Source organism: Ochotona princeps, chromosome 25 (assembly GCF_030435755.1).
Source record: "Ochotona princeps isolate mOchPri1 chromosome 25, mOchPri1.hap1, whole genome shotgun sequence".
Lineage (NCBI taxonomy): Eukaryota > Metazoa > Chordata > Mammalia > Lagomorpha > Ochotonidae > Ochotona > Ochotona princeps.
The window spans coordinates 22,748,522-22,764,819 of NC_080856.1; the positions used below are offsets into that span (position 1 = coordinate 22,748,522).

The 16,298-nt window shown below is 39.5% G+C and overlaps 1 protein-coding gene across 1 annotated transcript in view; it reads right to left on the bottom strand.

Annotated features, from left to right (window-relative positions):
• Positions 1–1,295, bottom strand: part of CHRM2 (cholinergic receptor muscarinic 2) — a 121,307-nt gene extending 120,012 nt beyond the window's left edge. The window contains exons 1-2 of the mRNA XM_058654952.1: positions 857–1,295; positions 433–590 (exon numbers count right to left, since the gene is read on the bottom strand). The gene's annotated coding sequence lies outside the window, so the exon portion shown is untranslated. The remainder of the gene's footprint in view (positions 1–432; positions 591–856) is intronic.
• Positions 1,296–16,298: the final 15,003 nt, after the last annotated feature.

The window sequence follows — 16,298 nt, forward strand, 5'->3', positions numbered from 1 at the left end:
GAGCAGAAAGGAACCTGAAGAGCGGCAGAGGTGAAGCTCTCCATTACCATTCCAAATTTCAGCAAATGGGGAGCGGCCCAAGATTGGGGTCCGTGACAGTGGAAGATACTGCTTCCAGGGCAGCGCGGTTCCCAGGCTGCCTTTAGCCACATTCCGCCACACTCGGTGACCCACCGAATCTTACCTTCTCCCTACGCTCTGCCTTCTTGGGCCCGTGCCTTCCAAGCCCCACCATTCCTTCCCTGAGCATTCTGAGCCCCAGGAATCAAAAGTTTCCGTTTGGGAATCTGCATGTGTGTCGGACCCACCCTGCGATTCCCCCAAACCCCGACCTTCCGCGCCCTTGTTCGGGGGGTAGGATTGGGAGGGACCCCGCCATGCCAGCTCCCTTGGCGCGGATAAGAGAAGAACGGAGCAGAGTGGTCCCCTTACCTGTCGCGGATTTAGCCCCAGTTGCCTCCCCGGGCTTTGGTCTGGTGGAGGCTGGCTGGAGTGAGGAGCCCTTCGCGGGTCTGGGACGACTCGTCCGGATGAGAGCTGCCCACCGCTTAGAGTCCGAAGTCAGTCGTCCCTTCGCTTTCTCCCTTGATCTTGCAAAAGAAAAAGGGGGAAAAAAAATTTAGTTGGCGCCGCGGCATGGAGGGGTGGGGCGAGAGAGGCGGGGAGACAGACAGCGACCCAAGACTCCGGCCAGAGCTGCGGGGATCGCGCGCGCGCCACCGCCCGGGTCCCAGCCACTTAGCTGATTTGGGACCAATTCGCATTTTAGACTTGCGTTACATTAACGCTGCCCCCCACACCACCCCACTCCCTCCTCACCAAATCGTCTAAAGAGATCCGAGTAGGACTTTCAAACCTGGCTTTCAGCAAGACGAGTGCGGAGACCAAAATAGAACGGGGACCTGGATACGGCCTCGAGCTGGGAGGGATTCATTTCTTCACCAAAGTGTTTGGGGAAGTAGTAATTTGTCTAGGGGGACGAGGGAATGAAGCAAAGGAGAACAACACCTATTCCGGTGCCTGTGGTGATTTCTTAGTTGAATCTTCGGTTTTTAAGATGGGTGTGTGTGTGTGTGTGTGTGTGTGTGTGTGTGTGTGTGTGTGTGTGTGTGTGTGTGTGTGTGTCCCGGTCTCTGCGCGCGCTCTCTCCAGCTGCTCTCTGTACCCAGGAGCCTTCAGCGTAGCAGGCGAGCGTCTCTGTATCGGAGCGTGTGTGTTCGATTAGCTGCAATGGGCGGACAATTTCTGGAGAGAACATTTACAATTTTCTTTCCATATGACAGGATTAGTTGCTGTTGAAGGCGATCCTCCAATGGAATGTTTTCTGCGCTCTGATTTGGCGGTTCTTCTGAGCCAATATGACAGCCTTTTCCTCCAGGCTCTTTTCCCCTCCTCTCCCCAGAGCCCAGCTCTCAACCTGCCATTTCTACAGCACAGTCTTTGCAGTGACCACCATCACCCCCAAGAGCCATTCCTCCCAGTGATTGATGGCTACTCAGGTGACATATTGTATTGGCAAGAACGCAGTGTTGCTTTGTGACTGAGGAAGATAATTTAAGCCCAGTTTTTTTTTCCAGGTGGGAAAATGTTGGAATACACTATGCTTTGTAGTAAGCATATGATCTTGCTGAAATAATCACAGATGATTTCTTTGCGATGCTGGCCATTGTAAAAGGAAGGGTCGCTTTCTTTTTTCTTTTAGGAGTGAGCCAGCTCATTTACTGTTTTTTTGTTTTGTTTTGTTTTGTTTTGTTTTGTTTTTTTATTCAAGCCATGGGCAGTAGAATCTAAAATACATTTGATGCTTGGGGAATTGGTCATCTGCGTGCTGAGGGATTGGGAGGGGGTGGGAGAAGAGAATGGAAACTTTTTGTGTTCTGACCAGTCTTGGGTTTTTATCTCTTTTAATGAGCATTTTCTTGCAAGACTTCTACGTAACATTTGTATGTTCTAAATACATGTGACGAAGGTGCAATAATAGGATTGTAAGGTATAGCAAAGGATTTGCTCTTGTGATAGTATGTGCGGATAAGAAGGCAACATAAACACATGAAAATCTGGCTGTGTTTTCTGTCGTTCAGCTTCAATCAATGGAAACAATAACTCAGAACTGGATATATCACTGTTTGAATCATAAAGAAAGACAAAAAGTAAATTAAACATGCATTGAATTTTCTATATCCAGTTCAATTTAATGCAGTTTAATTCTTGATGTTTAGGCCCTTGCTAGGTATGAAGGGATGACAGGGTGATAAAAGGTATTTCTCCTGTTCTTGATAAGCCAGGGACCTCTCTGGTACAAAAAGACACCCAGAGGAAACACCAATATAACAATTCACAATCAAGATGATCGATTATGAAGTAACATACTAAAACAGATAAATGCAAAACACATAGTTCCTAGTTTCTTCCCCCCACCCCTTTTTTTTTTTTCTCAAGTCATGGCTATGAATAAGCGGGAACTGTGTCAAACTTTAGTCTTCCTGATTGAATCTCTGACGGCACAGACAGGACTATACTTCTGATTCAACTTCGCATTCACACCCCACCAACGCTGGGATTGTAAGTTTCATGTTAGAAAATAAGGAGAGCTCTGTAGAGTCCTGTGCCCAGCCTCTACAGCCTCCATCCCTTTGGCAGACACCAGGCTTTGCCATCCTTTCTCTTTTGAAAAGGAATTCATGTGTTCTTTCCTTCAGCTATTCTTTCTTGTGTAGTGAGCTTCCATAAGCATATAACTTTGCATGAATCTTTTTGCACACACACACACACACACACATACTTGAAACAAATAAGGGAAGTAGTTCCCTGATCAGCAATAAAGAAATCCCAGCAATTTGTTGCTCTTTATTCTTTCATAACATTGCCTTCTTGCTAACAATGGCTACACATTTCAACAAGAATAAGGCTAATGATTTTTTTAAAAATTCGCTAAAGGAGAGTCCACAGGTAACTGAAGTACTGAGTTCGATGGGGTCTTGAAGAAGCAGTTTTAACAGTGCTGCACATGAACTCCTCCTGTATCACTGAAAACGCATTATTGTATATACTGAGAGATTTGGAAAAGATTATTTAATTTCTCTGTGCCTCAGTTTCTTAACCTGTGAAACAGGCACATTAACAGTTTTATCTCCTGGGGCTGCTATAAGGCATAATACAACTAATCAGAACAGTGTCTGAAGTATGCCCAATTGGCTAAAGTTATAATGCAGTATGTCAAGATTTAAACATACAGTTTCCTGGGGTAGGTATTTTGTTTAGCATTTAGGAAGCTCACCTCCCATATTGCTGTAGCTGGGTTCGATCCCTGCTCCTGCTTCCTGCCGCTGCAGACCTGGGATGGCAGCAGTCTTGACTCACATGGGGTCTGGATATTGGCTTTGTTCCCAGTGCTGGCTGATCCGGATTCAGCCTTTACAACCGTTCAGGGAATAATTGGTGGAGGAGAGCTTCTCTCTCTCCCTCCCTCTTTTTCTCTTTCCCTCCTTCTCTCCCCCAATCCTCCTCTGTCTTTGACTGTCACTTAAATAATAATAACAAAGGTCCCTGCGTCATGCCTTGACCAACTGAAACAAGAGTAATTAGCAGTGACTCTTGCCATTGGTAAACACGCTGCTTTAACACCATCAGGCAACAAGAGTGTTAAACATAATCCATCCCAACACTGACCCCAGGGAACTGTGTAATTTTCCCTTCCTAGTTTCTTTCTATAAAAGAAATATTGATATGTATTCTGGGCACTTTATTTTCACCTCTTAAGCAAGTTCACTTTCTGAGATAAAAGCATCCTCCCCCATCCCAAGAACGGAACATTTACAATTATTAGTAACTCTTGGTGTGGAACATTTTCAAAAGTGCCTTTTAAAGACCTTGTACAAGGCATCTATGGGCTTTCCTTTATCTACATGCCTATTTTCCACCTCAAAGAACTCTAACAAATTAGTAATTTTCACATGTGAAGCCAAACTTCATTACCCACCTCCTCAAACTGCTTGCTAGTCTTAGGCATGGGTTGAAGAGCTCGAAGCTCCTAAGGGATGATTTAAAATCGTTGACAAAGCTTGCTTTTGAATAAGACTGCAGATGAGGTCAGCAGTTACTTGAAAAGGCCAGCGTAGGCCTCTTTCCTGGGAAGGTGGTGCGTCTTGTGCCATGTTGATTTCTGTGCAGCAATAATCAGGCTTCAGCCATTAGATGCACAGATCAGTGCTCTCTCCTAAGTGGAGTAAGAGAATGACATGTTCAAGGTCAGTGACTTCCCACTAGGTGTGGAGGTCACAACATGCATGTATTTATTTATTTATTCTGTTTTCAAGGAGCTGAGAAAATGAAGACGAAGGCTTTGCCACTCTTAGGGAAGAGCACCAAAGATGCCTTGTCCGTCATCTCCCACTCACACAGAGTGTTGAAGAGCTGATCCAGAGCAGTCAGGAGGTTTGGAGAAGGCGCACTGATTTATCTGATGTATGCCAACGGGAGCTTCCCTTTCTTTGAGTTCGGTTGGAAATATAACAATCTTCGGTTAAAAGGGGCTCTCTGATAGATGACAATCATGCTCTGCAGCAACGTTCACTGTTCTGAAATGTTAATAGCAGCCCCCTTATAGACGTACTATTCTTCTGATTTATTTTCCTTACAAACCTTCTCAGGGAGTAATTTAAAAGCTTCTATTCTTTAGCTAGAAAAGATGCTGGTTTCTTTTTCTCCTAAAAAGAAAGTCCTAAGGCTTTTCTTTTTCAGATCCTAGAGTAGAACTTTTCATATACAACTGGGGCTGATTCTGGGTGATAATGTTTAGTGACAGTCTGAGGAACAATACATTGCTATTTTTTTTTTCTTTCCCCCTTTCTTAAAGTTTGGCATCACAAATGTTTTAAGCTCTCTCTCCTACCCAGGATAAGTGTTGTCCAAAGCCTGGAAACAGTTACTGCTGTTGAATCTAAAATATTTTACATACAGATTTCTTTGGCAAGCAGGGAATATTAAGAAGTTGGCAGGGGAGGGGTTGGGACAGTGGAGGATTGGAAGTGGCAATGGTGATCCATCAGCATTAAGCATACAGAAGAAAAAGCCACGTGGGCTGCACATTTGATTGGAGAAGTATTTAATAATATGTATGAATTCCTGCAACCAGTGGGTTAAGCTGAGTTCTATTTCAGAGGCAAAGCTCAAAAACAGGGTGAACAAAGTTTCACACCATCTCCTTGTGAGTATGTTTTAAAGGTCTTACAGCGTCCCCTTTTAGAGTCTACATTTGATGCTGAAATCTTGGATGGAGATAAGATTCTGACAAGTGAAAGCCTTATCAGACTCTTGAAAAAACAAGGCCCTGGATTATATGAATCAGTAACTCTCCCCTCCGCACACCCAGGAAGGAGTCATTAAGGAACATATAAAATCTTTGATAGTCCATGGAGAAATCTGCTTTACTTAGATTTTAGAATAAACTCATCCTTACTGATGGGAGTTCACATAATTTCTTGGATCCTATAACATACTACTTAGGCTAACTACAATGGCATTCCAACAGGAAGCCAAAAATGCCAACAGATTCCAAAGAAATGTCCTGGAAGCCATCACAAGACAAGGCAGCATACTCATTAAATATGATCTACCCTCTATTTCTTGACAGTGACCAGCATAATTGGTATACACAAAGCAGCCTTTTGTCAGGCAAGACTTAACCAAGTGTGACTGGTAGTATCATTTCACTCAGGTTTTTCCCCTTTGCAGACAGATTCTATCTCCTTGTCCTGTGCTCATGGAAGCTCTCTGAGAGCATTTCCTGATTTTCTATGCCTAACAAGGTATCTTGTCCTTATTTTTTTTTTCTCGTTTAATCAGCATGGTCACTGGATGTTGGGCTTAAGGGCCTCTTTTAAAACATCTTATATGCAACATTTTATAAATCCCTACAGAAAGGCATGTGACAAGGCTCTAGGCAAATTCAATGTATGCACTGTCCTCCTACGAAGATTTTATTGACAAATGTTTCCCTAAGAAATTGAGCTGATTTAAGAATATACAGCTAAAAAAAAAAAGAATATACGGCTAATCTTTGCATGGATTCAGTAACAGCCACTCTAAACTTATCCTCAGAGCCCCACAACTGAAAATGCACTCTCCTGTACTGAATGTCAGCATATGGAATGGATAAATTCTCTTGTCTAATGGTAATCCCCTGAAAAGTTTTTTTCCCCCCTTGAGCAAGTTTTCATGTAAACAAGGCACCGGTGTTTTGCTTTCCTTTGGCAGTTCTGGGAATTGCTGAGGGCAGTTCTGACAATGTCAGATTGTGTCTGTCAGAATTGGGTGCTTCCTGGAGGCCTACCCTAGCCTGGATTGGAAATTTGGGGACTGGGTTTTATCAAATATTTACACATCCTTCAATATTGTCTTAGAAGGAGGCTACAGAAAGAGCCATGAGGGATTTCTGCACCCTTCTCCCGAAAAGCTAAAGATGATTGAACAAAACAAACTGCCCTTTGTGAGCACCTTGAATCAAATCCTTGGTGTTGTAGTAGTCCTTGGGGAATTTCAGAAAAGGCCTTGATGTTTTTACATCAATGTATTGGTTCTAGAGCTGAATGCTAGCTCTCTGGGATCTGGGAGGTATAACAAGGTATAGCTGATGACTAAAGTACCCTGGATGATGAAATTTCAAAATTTCAAAATAGTTACCAGAATGATACTGAACACACAGAATTAAGAGCCCTAAAATGAACATATTGAGCCTATTATTTTCAGGATCCATAGTATACAGATGAACCAAAGTCACTGAACAGCATGTCGGACTTTCAAAGAAGTTAGTGGGGAAGGCAGGAGTAAAATAGGAGTACTCTTGAATATTTGCTCTTCATCTAGGATGCTCTCTTCAGTCCAATCTCTTAACGTCTCTGTACCTTTTCTCTTCTTTCATTACTTTTCTGCCTTTTTTTTCCTTTATGCAGTTACAGTTCATTCGAATGAAGTAATGGGTCTGGAAATGGGGGAACGTAAGAGACCAAGAGATGAACCTAAAGGAACACTAGGCCTTGAGCCATATTTCGTATCTTCAGCCTTTAAAATAACACTATCTGATTCCTGGGGGTGTTCTCTCAGGCTTCCATGGCTCTTGCCCTTGAGTTAGCCCACAGCGATGCGTAAGAGAAGAAGGTAAGAAATGCATCCAGATGTTTCAGTTCAAAGTGGGAAATAAGTGACTGTTTCCTCAAAGACTAGTGCTAGGGAGAAAGCTCCTGTCCCTTTATCTCCAAAGAAGTGCTCTCTGAGCAATAGAAAGTTCTGGAAGATGTAGCAAGTGCTGAGCTACTGATTAAATATTTTCCAGAGGAATCATATAGAATTCTCCCTTACAATTTCACAGCTGACACGTTAGTCTCCTTTTATTGTAATTGGGATAGGTTCTTGTGCTGTATGGTAGACATCGGGAAATATTTCTTTCCTAAGTAAATAAATCACTTTCAATGCCCTGGGAAACATGAGATTTAAAACCCAACACATGACAAGAAGCAGACCCAAGTTCAAACTTCACCACTCACTAGATTTATGACTTTAGAGAAAATATTTTACACCCAGTTCCCTCATGTTTAAATAACATACGGATTCTGCACAGGATCATCAAGATGATTAAGTGAAATCATTATGTGTCAACACGAGGGGGAGGGGATGGTCAAGCCTGTGACTAGAACAGGGCAAGTTTCCGGCAGTAAGCTACGCTTGCCCCTTCAAATCACATGACAAAGTAATACGCATTTTTTTAACCACAAAACAAAGAAATCATGCTGTCTTGCTTTCTTTACTTACACAAAATTATCAATTCTTTACACCAAACTAGGCACCCTTGGTTCTTGTATGATTCTTAAGCACAGGAGAAGGACATTTCCAAATCAAGAATGCCTGTCTTACCCTCTGTCAATTTTAGAACTTCCACAGTCACTTTTCTGTGTCATCTGAAATTATGCTTGTATTATCTGAAACAAAAGGAGCAAGATTTTACACATGTAGATCATATGTATATTTTGTTCACAACAAATGTAAATTAACCTCCAATAATGTTACCTCTTCATACACAAAACTTTTTTTTTCCTGACTACCTGGTTCAGAAATATTTAAGATAAAATAATTAACAATTAACTAAATCTGGCCTGTATCATGATTCTGTTGTTTTTGGAGCATAATAATCTTTAAAATTGAGATATCAGAGGGCTGTAAGCATTGACTCTTCCCAAATTGTGAGGTCAAATTAGTTAATTATATATAATTTCCACTGTACATTGATGCAATTAATTGTTTACACTTGAATGATTATAGGAAACATTTCTCATGCTATTACAGCACAAATGATTGTCTCTCCTTAAATAATTTTAAACTTTTAAGCCTTCATGTAAAATGCAAGATCAATAACCATTTCAATACTGTTTTTGCTATTTCTCATGTTTTGATATTTTTGCTTTTGTTTTCATTTCTTCAAATTTTTTTTTTGTATATTAGTTTCTTCACTGACTCATAGGTTACACAGTGGCACTGTTTCGTCAAGAAGTTTTTTGGTTTTTTTTTCATTTCTTCAGTGACACATTGGTCATTCAGTAGCATTTTATTTAACTTCATGTTGTTGTAAATGTTTAAACTTTTTCTTCTTGTTGCTGATTTTGATTTGTGGCTTTCATTTAAGGGAATGTATAATAACTGTGTAATAGAGACTAACATATCCAGATGTGAAGAAACAGTCCAGTATGCATCTTTACTTCCAAATCAAAGATGGACTCCAATGAAACTGCTAAATACATCTTAACAATAGGATGCTCTGCCATTGTGCACAACTACAATGTCAGGATACACTTAAATAGCAGAATGATAGACTTATGATTGATTGTGAATGACTATACCATTATAATAATACGGGGGAAATCAGTGGTGGTGGTGGGGGGGAGGATACCATATGCAACTGTATCATAAAATAAAAAGTTTAAAAATAAAACTTATGTTAAATGATGAATTATCTATGGCCAAAATGCAAATATGTATATTAACACCTATGCATTATTTATATATCATTAAAGTTGTCTCATCACATTGGAAACTTTGGTTTTACTATGTTTATTGATGATGACTTTTAGATTGGTGAATTAAGTTTTTTTCATTCTTCTTTCCAGAAGTTTTCATTGTTATTTTGCTTTCAGTCTAAAATTATTCCTAACGAATTTAACTTATTAACTAGAGAAGCCTAGAATTAAAACTTTAATGCAAACCTTACCATAGAAGTCCATTCTAAAGATGGTTGCATCAGCAGAGAGAGGGACTGTGGGGAATTTTGAAAAAGGCACCTACTAATGCAGTCTGATGTTCCAACAACTGATAAAAAGTTCCCCAGGTCTACCCTGAGGTTCATCATGGGAGAGTTTGAGAAAGTACATGAATTGTTAGGAAAAGTCAATGAGCCACTGATGCTTTATGCTCTTTTACCAAACTGCTGCAAGCTGTAACATGGCTTTATTTTTAAGCTAAAAAAAGTCTCAGCTCATCAGATACACTTTGTAAACCTATTTATTACACTTATCCCTTAAGGAAAGAAGTATTGAAAGCAAAAACAGTTCTAAGGAAATTTCTTTCCTTTTGCTTGCTTACACCCTTGTCTTGTGAAAGTTCTCTCTGTGAGCTCCTTTACAGCTTTACCATTCTAGACTGAAATTGTTTACTCTGAATAGTCTGGGTTTGTGGTGACGAAGCAGAGGAGAATGATGATATGTATAGCAGGCTAGTTGCTAACGCAAAGGTTAGAGCCCAAGACCTCAAAGCAGAGAGCCACGCTTTCTCTCAAAGTGGACCCGTGGTGAGCTGGAACAATTCATCCAAATGCTTTATCAAGGATATAGTCTTCGATCCTTGCTTTACAAAGCACAGCTGCCTTAGGGAGACAGCGTTTTTAAAGCAGTCCTATGTGACTCTGTAGAAACATGTAGAGTATTTACTTGGGTTTAACATAGCCCTGAATAAGAAAGCCAGCTCTCTAGCAGAGATGCACTTTAAGACACAGTTCTAAAGAATGTAGATGGATGACTGTTTAAAAGATCAGAAATCGCCATTTAGCTTTTCCTGAATCTGCTTTCATCATCACATGTTTGTATTTTTCCCAATAGTGGTCATACTGACTCACTTATAAATAACTCCTCAGGCGTTTGCCTATTTCAGCGCATACTTTTGAGTAGTAAGATTAGTGAATGGCAGAACCTGGCTTTTCACATAAAGGCTGTTCTTTGTGCAAGGTGTTTCGCTATTGCGGTGTCCGGAGTGCATACGCATCTGCCCACAGCAGGGCATATTACATTCTTGTGACTAGAATTCCTGGAATACCATAATGTCCCTTTTAACATGTATTTTTAAGAATCTTTGTCTATACAACATCAAAAGTCCAACTTGTCTGTAGCTTCAATCTACCCTGATAATAAAAATTCATGATTTAAAGCTTTGCGATTTTTAAAATTAACTCCTCGATGCATTTGTTCTAATTCGTTGGCAAAATAATCTGCACTTGTAAAAGGAATGCTTCAGGGATGGCAAACAGACGATACCCTTGATCGCACCCATATATGACCTTGAATACGTAATTTAACTCATGCACATTCTACTCTACCTGAAAAAGACAATGTGTCCAACATAAGTAATTAAAGATGATTAAAAATACACAAATTTCCATAGTTATTATGTCAAAATATAATTTAAGAAACCAGCTGTTCTTCATACATTTTGACCAATTTTGTTGATAATTTAAAAATGTTTCCAATGTTTACATTTACAAAGTTTAGCAGGCAGAATAATAATCTATCAAAGATTTTCACATTTTAGTCCCTGGAACTGTGAATGCGTTTTCATATTTGTAAAAAGGGAATGTGGGTGACATACAGAATTAAATCTGCTAAGAAGCTTACCTTACAACAGGGAAATTATCCTGTATCATTCAAATGAGTCCAAAATAATTGTGTGCAACTTTAATGAGCTGTATAATGGGGACTAGCATGCTGGGAAGTGAAGATACAGCATGCATTTCTACCGAATAAAGGAGGACTCCCAATGAAACTGCTAAATATGCCTTGACATTATGATACTAGATTTTCTACCTTCACCTATACCTACAATCCTATGATACACTTAAATAGCAGAAACTTAAGTTTATAACTGTAATTGGAGCAGTATACGTCTGCAGTTATATGGGGGGACTGGTGGAGGAGGAAATGGGGAGGGAGGAACAGAAGGGCGAGAACAAAACCTCTATCACACAAAACTGCATCATGGAAAGATAATAACAATAAAAAATGAGTGAGCAAGGCAAAAAGCTTGATGTTAGGGTGAAGTGATGAGAAATGACTTCGATGGCTAATGCTAGGTTTTCAGATGGAAGGAACGTATGCAACCTTAAATGTTGGAAATCAGAGACTAGATTCCTCCTTGGGCCTCAAAAAGAAATGCAACCCTGACCTCACTTTGATTTTAGCCCAGTGAAATCTGAATCAGACTTCTAAAAACTGAGCTAAAACAGTAATGCGCATTAGTGTAGGCAGCCAAGATTGGTGCGATTTGTTACAGGAGTCATAGGGAACTAATTCCCACTCATGTCATAGAAAATCATTCAGGTACAGTATAGCCAATAACAGTTTTGTTTATCTAAATTCCTAGATAGGTCATTCATGCTAGTTGTGATATAATTGTAACAGGGATTGTGAACAGAGGACTCAATCAAATTACATGATTATGATATCCATTTCAGGGAGGGAACAGAGAGGTACACATGTTCTGAAAAAGCACTTTGTTGAGAGTAAATATTCAGCACTTGGGACAGTTCATTCCCATTTTCCAGTTTTGCATCAGTACCTTGGAGAGAGGACAGGATGCCTAGCCTCATAGATTTTCAGGATAGGCTCAGATACCCAATTACTCTGTTTTGTCAGCCTCTAGCAAGATCTCTGAGCGTTCAGAGGGTGATTTTACTTATTGGAACATGAGAAGAAAATGTAAAATAATATCAATTTTGAAATAGCTTTTTCTTCAACACCCATTACCCTCACCTGAGCTCTGCTCAAGAAAGTTGGAGTCCAAATGCTATATTATTATCTTTGACACAATGCTGCATTCCACCTACAGTTTCTGTAACTGTGCTAGGTATGAATTGCCTGCTTTATGCATCCCCACATGCTAGTCTCATTTTATGTCTTGAAGTCCATAGCCTATTTAAAATCTATCGTTATGGTCCAATATGGTTTTTGCTTAAAATAAAGTCAAACTGAGCTCACTACCTAAGGGCTTAGATAAATTGTGTAAACTAAAATAAGTCATCATACAACATTCATTTATTAATTCAGTAAATAACAATTACTTACTACTTTCCAACTGCCATGAATTATGTGTCGTATCACAGACAAAGGCGGAGTTGGACAAAGTCTTGCTGTCACGTGTTTCTTGTGAGAAGAAACAGGAGACACATGTGACGATATAATAATACCATTGTAATAGTTATCATAAAATCCATAAAATTGAAAAACATGTAAAGAGGCTATTCTTGTTAATACATATCATGCTATATGAACTATTGATAGGTCTCTGTCATTGCAGAGGTAAGCTAGGGTTGTACTTGCAATGCAAAAGATCATATGGCTGACTATTTCTGAGGTATGAATGATGTTGATGAGTCTTAGAGTTGAGCATTTAATTACGATGTGAGCTCCTCCATGGTTCTCCTTTCCCTCTGGCACAGAAATGGCAATATTTAAAAATGGCAGCAGTTCCATGATCTAGAACCTGAAGAATTCCGGTTAACCACAATGAGTGTGCGGTGGAGCATGAGATGCAGTTTTGTTCTTGCTGTTATCATGTTCTCTGTCCACAGAATAATCTACCATATTCTGACTGATATCAGGGAAGCCACGACATTAACATCTGAAGAAACAGCAGGGATTGGGATGATAATAGTGAACATCTTATATTTTGTCCTTATTGAAGAAAATTTCAGATAGGGGAAGAGGTAGTGTAAAGATTTGGACGCAAGACATTAAACATTCTTGCGAAATGTGATGCACCACTCTGAACAAAAGTCAAGCATGTGGTTCTGGATGATGACAATTATTTTCTTGTCCAATTTTTGGCATATTAATTTCAATTTTTCAGTCTAAGATTTATTTTGGAAAATATAATAGATACTGAAATAAGTATCTCATATTATTATAAATCTAACCCGAGAAATGACTAAGGACTTAATTTAGATGTCCCCTATAGAATTGACATTCAGAAACAGCTCTTTTTTGCCACTATCCTCACATTCCACACAAGATTTTTGTCATCTTTTTCTTTATAAACCTGAAGAAAACAGAAACTTTTGTATCGTTGAAATCTCATCGTTTTTATTTATTGAAAAATCGCTGATTAAGCAATTACAATGTGGTTAGTCCTGGACCAACACTTAAGATCAGTGGTGAATAAAGTAGAACTTAACACTTCTGTGAAGGAAGCAAATGTTAAGGAAATAACCACGCAGATTCAATGGAAAACGATCAATGTGCCAAATTTAATGAAATAAAAGTCATGTTGCTCAAAGGACACGTGGTATAAGGACTTGAACCTGCCAGGGTGATCAGGGAAGGCTTTCCTGAAGCTAGGTTAGCTTAGCAAAGTTGAGGAATCAATCAGGTAAAGAATAATAATGTATGTTTGTAAGAAAGGAGGATAGCATGGTTTCTCTAGTGAGAAGGAGTGTGAAGGAAAAAAAATAGAAAAGAGATAGTGTGATGAAGCAGAAAGATCAATGAGATGTCTTTCACATAAGGAGGTGGATCGGGTATCCGTGGAGAATGGAGCACCATGCTACCGACTGTTACAGACTGTTCTTTTCAGAAAAAACAGTGGAAAGCTAGGAGAAGATGTAAGTGGAGCTGGAAAAACATGACTAGGTCAAGTTTAATTCAACAAGTCCTCTGCCTATTTTTGGGAAAACTGTCTGGAGGAAGTGAACTCAACATGATCGTTATGTTAATCTGTAGATCATAATTACTTTCACTGGGGGCATAATGCTGGGAGTGAAACATTACCTCCCATAGCACTGGGTGAAGTGAATATTATGAGCTTTGTCCAATAATGGACATGGTTGGTAGAAGATGGAGATTTTGAGGATGACACTCTACCGTGGTGACTCTGGTCATGAAAATTGTTGACACTGGAAAGAAACAAAGCTCTTCAAGGAGGTTGCACATTGAACATTTTGAATTTAAAAGACCTTTGAGATAAATAGGGATGGCAGATAGACAGTTGAAAATACGAATCTGGAACTCAAAACACAGTCTAGGCTAGATACATTACCTTGTGAGTCATTTGCTCCTGGGTGGTAATTGAAGCCGTGGGCAAGACCGAGGCTGCCTAGGGAGTGTTCATGGAGGAGGAGGAGTGGGGGCAGAAGATGAATGCCTCAGACAGAGAAGGGGCAGCAGGTGCAGACTGGGAATTTGAGCTGCATCAGGACAACAACAAGAAAATCCAGGTTCTGCGTGTCCTGATTTTCAAGAATTCACATCCCTTGAAACATGTTCTCCATGAGATGATTGACTTCAATAAAGTTTTTTGGATTATTTGAATTACATAATATAGTACTGCTTCCTCTCCAAAACAGAGAGCTGCTCTTCTTCTTCTAATTGTGTTCCCAAAGCTGAACATTAATAAACTTGAGTTTTGTTCTTGGAACGTAACTATCCCAAATCCGTCATCCACTCAGATATGTGAAGTGAAAGATTAACATGCCTGTGGAAACAGAAGGCTGCTTCAGCTTATGTTTTAGGGTTGAAACAAAGCAATAGCCTACACACTTAGAATGTAGCCTTCCAGTCAATACAACACGGAGAACATACCTATAAACCTGAAAAAGCAAACAAGCCGGCAGGTCCTTACTCAACTTTAAAAATAGTTGTTAAAAAACACCATACAATGTGCTTTGTGGGGACAATCCTCAGAGACAGAGATCCATTTTTTAAAAAAATTTCATATAGAACTCTTACAGGTTCTGTTATCTAATTTTCCAACCAACTCAGAATTAACTGTATTCAATTAAAATGACTAAGGAGTTGTTGGAAGCAGTCATTCAAACACCAAGGAGAATGAGTGACCAGAATCAAGACAGGGGAAAAAAGGAAAAGAACAGCAACAAAATTGTTCCAGAAACTGAGGAAGCAGTATTCTCTGGGACCATAACTGGAACATTCCTTGTGCCCCTTCCCTGGCTGCTCTTCAAGCCTTTGCTATATTATACATTATCCAAAACACTTTTCAGTTTTCCCAGTACTTCTGAAGCTGACGTCCCTTACACTATTAAAGTGGGGGGGGGGGGAAGCTGATATACATTCAATGTTAATTTCCTCAATTAAAAATAGATGATCCTTAAGGAGTTAAACTTAAGCCATCTTGAAAATTAATGTCTTCCAAAGTTCCTGTCTCAATGTGAGCTGTATAAATGGGTAAAACTGTTTCAAAACGTTATGGAGAAATGGAAATAATGGGATAGTTTATTTGGTGCAGAAAAATGTGAATCTACTCACAGTGTGTGTGTGTGTTTAATAGCATGCATTTCCTGAGGTTTCTGAAGACACTTCACATAAGCATAGGTTAATTACTACATTAGCTAATAGCTTTTCCTTCCGCTCACCATTAGTTCAGAGCATATTGAAACTTAGTATACTATTGTTCCAGGGCTTCTGAAACATTGGCTTACAAAATAAAAATGATTGTCTCATCTTTTGGTGGCAATAAATTCAAAATCAAGGTGTTAACAGGGTTAGCTTTTCCTAAGGGCTCCAAGAGAAGGATCCATTCAAGAGTAATGTTTTCTCTGCATGAATTTCTCTCCAAAAATTTCCCTTTCTATATATGGATGCCAGTTCTATTGGAATATGACACTAACAACTTTATTTTAACTGAGTAAAGGACATGTCTCAAAAACTGGCCATATTCTGAGATAGGATTAATGATTGGATATTTGAACCTCAGATGGGGACATTTTTAACCTGTAACATCCGTATTTGTACAAAACACAGTAAGTACATTAGTAAACGTCATGTTTGCTATCTGCTGTTAATGTTGGTCAAAGGCTCTTTAAAGTTTACTGCCTTTAGCTCATCTGCTTCCTGATCAAAAAGCAGTGGTGAATAATTAATGATTAGGCACTGTGCTTCTGTAATACTTATCATGGATAATCCAGTGCTGTACTGTTTATAAAAGACCACCTTGCATCACCCTCAAAGAATATTATCTTACTATTCCTTGCATAG